The sequence below is a fragment of the Octodon degus genome, unplaced genomic scaffold, assembly GCF_000260255.1.
Source record: "Octodon degus isolate 3935 unplaced genomic scaffold, OctDeg1.0 scaffold00050, whole genome shotgun sequence".
Taxonomy (NCBI): domain Eukaryota; kingdom Metazoa; phylum Chordata; class Mammalia; order Rodentia; family Octodontidae; genus Octodon; species Octodon degus.
In genome coordinates, this window is record NW_004524626.1 from 6,612,836 (window position 1) to 6,616,455 (window position 3,620).

The 3,620-nt window shown below is 55.1% G+C and overlaps 1 protein-coding gene and 1 pseudogene across 1 annotated transcript in view; one reads left to right on the forward strand and one right to left on the reverse strand.

Annotated features, from left to right (window-relative positions):
* Positions 1-99, reverse strand: part of Tcf3 (transcription factor 3) — a 29,526-nt gene extending 29,427 nt beyond the window's left edge. The window contains exon 1 of the mRNA XM_023717094.1: positions 20-99. The gene's annotated coding sequence lies outside the window, so the exon portion shown is untranslated. The remainder of the gene's footprint in view (positions 1-19) is intronic.
* Positions 100-1,458: 1,359 nt separating this feature from the next.
* On the forward strand, positions 1,459-1,558 carry LOC111817173 (annotated as a pseudogene).
* Positions 1,559-3,620: the final 2,062 nt, after the last annotated feature.

A 3,620-nucleotide genomic window follows, 5' to 3' on the forward strand; every position in this document is an offset into this window, starting at 1 on the left:
GCAGCGGCGTGCGGCTCACCGCGGTGCCCGCCGCCCGCGACGGGTCCGGCTCTGCTCCGGCCCGCTACGCCCGCGGCCGCCGCCGCTGCCTCATCTTCCTGCGGCGGGAGACATGTTCCGCCCCCCGCCCCGCGCCGCCCGCACAGGCCCCGCCCCGCACAGGCCCCGCCCCTCAAGGCTCCGCCTAACACTGTGCCCCTCCCGGGCGCAAGTCGCGGATCCCTCCGCCACGTCCGCGCGGTCCTGAGAAGCTCAGACTCACGCCTCGGGCTCACGAGAACCCGGAGGAGTACCTTGCACCCTAAGGCGTCGAGAATCTAGGAATGAGCGTGCTCAGTGGAGACTTGTCAATGGAGATAGTGGAAAGAGGCAGGGACTGTTTTTCTACGCGGAGGCACACACAAACAGCGCAGCGTCCATGACGCTAGAGGGAAGGAGCATGCTATTGAAATATAAGTGAGAGAGGTACTAACCAACAAGAGAACACAAAAGCCTGATTGGCAGAGTTTTCAGCCATTTATAATGAGGTCCCGCCCAACTCTGTTCCCGCCCCATACCGGAGGCGGGACCTTTGGAGCAAGAGGCCGCGAGACGCGGTAGAGTAGGTGTTGGAGATTTATTTTTAGGTTGGTGTGGCCGCCTAAGCGGTATGGTCGGCTTGGTTGTATTTAAGTTTTTAGGGCCGGCTTTCCTGTGCTTTGGGTTTTAAACCAGGAGGTTGTTCTAAACATGGAGGCAAAATTCGACCCATTTAACTGACGGAGAAACAAAGGCTGACCTCATTTCGGGGTCAGAACCTTGCGTGGAGCCCCATGTGCCTTTTCCCATGTGATTTTCAGTTTTTTCGTGTGTAATGGATTCAGACTCAGGTTGAACAGAACCAAGACTGGGAGGTAGCTTTCTGATTCTCACTGGTCTTTGTATCAATTTTGAGCAAACATTCTCCTAACACCAAATGTCTCTCCGGCCTTTGGGAACCAGAGATCCCACAGATTCAGATGAAGAAGTGAGAATATAAAGGTCCCGAGACTCGTGGGGTCTGCCAGAGAAATCATGCTCCCTTAACATTGATTGATTGATTGATTGATTGATTGATTGAGCCAATCTCGTTTTGTAGTTCAGGCTGGTCTCGCATTCACGGCGATTTTCCTGCCTCAGCCTCCCAAGTGCTGGTATCACAGGTGTCTACCACCAACCCTGCCTCATTCTAGAACTTCATCAGGCTGATTCCCATTCCCGGGGCCTTTACTCCTGCCTGGACCGCTTTTCCCACCTTGTCTGGTCCCTCCAACTGCTCCCAGCCCAGGGAGCAGGTCTGAGGGAGGAAAAGTTGCCGCTGTGGGTGTAAATGTGCTTGCCCATAATCCCAGCACTCTGGGGCTAGAAGATCAGGCATTTCAGCCCACTGTGAGCGATTTAGTGCCTTAGTGAGACCCTCTGTCAAAAAAAGGATTGGGTGCTTGCTTCAGCAGGACATTATTAAAGTTGGAATGATGCAGAGAAGATAGGTATGGCCCCTGTGCATAACACATGAATTCGTGAAGTGTTCCATATTTTTTTGGGGGGTGGACAAAAAAAGGCCAGGTATAGTAGGACATTCCAGTTATCTTAGTACTAGGGAGTCTGAGGCAGGATAATTGGGCTACAAAGGGAGCATCTCAAAAAGACCAAGGAGAGGGCTGGCAAGATAGCTCAGCAGACTAAGTGCCTGCTTAGGGAAGTGCAGGGACTGGGTTTTAATCTCTGGCACCAGCCCTGGCCCCAGGCCCACTGAGAGGCCACAAAAAAAGGTGTGGGGGCCGGGGAGATGGCTTAGTAGAATAAGTGCTTGCCTGGCAAGTCCAAGGATCTGAGTTCAATCCCAGGTTCCGCAAAAAACAAACAAACAACAACAAAAAAAACCCCACAAAAAACAGGCGTGGTTGCACATGCATGTGATCCCAACACTGGGGAGGCTGAGACTTGAGATCCTCAAGACTGTGAGTCTGAGCTATGTAGTGAGACCCTGTACCAAATACATTTAAAAAAATAATAAAGACCAAAGAGGAGGGGGGATGGGATGTAGCTCAGTGTGAAGGCCTTGGGTTCAATACCAGTAAAAAAGAAAACAAAATACAAACAAAAACCGATGTGCTCTGTGGGTTGAGGTAGGGCAGGAGACTCCTGATTAAGCCTCAAGTCTGCAAGCCCCTTCCTTCTACAACCAGCTGGGCTCACCCTCTATTTGAACCACTCTGGCCCAGAAAACCCCACACCAGGGGCATCTGGGGACAGGGCTCTGGATCTGGGCTGTCCAGGTGCCAGTCCCTTCTCTTCCCCACCTGAGACCAGGAACAGGTCCTTGCTGTGTTTAGGGCTTGTTTCCTCATCAGACTAGAGAGTGAAGCCAGTGGTCATAGAGAGCAGAAGAGTGGAGGCTTCTGGTCCCAGGAGCAGCTCCAGTCCCACCCTGCACCCCCAGGCCCAGCCCCTCCCTGTGTCTGAGGACGCTGTGGACCTCCACCTCTCTCAACTCTACCATCCCCAGGCCTGAGCCACCGTCTAGGCCAGTGTCCCTTAGATGCCCTTTATTTTTTATTTGTTTATATTTTAACACAGGCTCTCAAGATGTAGCCTAGGCTGGCCTTGACCTTTCATGGATCCTACTGCCTCAACCTCTCAAGTGCTGGGATGACAAGTGAGGGCCAGCCATCCCAGCTAGGATGCCCTTTAGTGCACCCAGACAGGACAAGAAGCCATCTTCTAGGGGGCCATTCTTGGATGTCAACAGTGTACCAGGTTATATGCTGGGTGCTGGATGCTGGTAACTCTGCCTCACCCAGTCTTTCTCTTCTGAGGAAAGCGTGGACCTCAGGGCTATGCCTGCCACGGATCCCACATGGACTCCTTGCAGACCTGCTTTGGTCCTCAGGTGCTGGCGCCTAAGTGCTGGACTCCAAAACACAGAGGGGACTGAGGCTCCGAGATCTTCCCTGCCTGGGGTGGGACCAGCTCCACCCTGGCCAGGGCTCGAACCTGCCAGGACACCCCCTCGCACCCACAAGTCCCCATTGTCTTCTCTGGGGAGGCCCAGCTCAGGGCTGAGTCACCAGGCAGGGGGGGTGGCGGAACAGTCCATGGGCCCCCACTTACTGCCACCTCTGCCCAGCCCCGAGGCCAGGGTGCACCCTGCAGGGCCCTGGCACAGAGACAGGCCACCAGTGGCTGGTGCCAGGGCCCCTGGAGGGCAGCCCACAGCAGCCGCCCGCGCCTGCCTGACTGCGGCCTTTGTTCTCTTCCAGGGCCTGGATCCTCTCCACCTGCAGCCCAGGCCACACCTACTGTGTGCCCTCTGAGGCCAGCCCTGCAATGCTGGGACCCATTTGTGGTGGGGAACAGGAAGTGGGGAGGGGGGACAGAGCAGGAGGAAGGGGCAGCAGGTTGCAGAGGTGACCCAGTAAGGACCCAGCCTAGGTTGTTTAGGCAGGGGCTTGCACTGGATTTATGACTTCCCTTTCTATTTATCGCCAAAGTCGGTCCCTTTGAGGTCTCCTGGTTATGAACAACCCCCTTGAACGCACCCCACCTGCTTCTCTCTCCTGTTCAGAAGCCCAGGCAGGAGGGAGGAGGGGTGTGGCCAG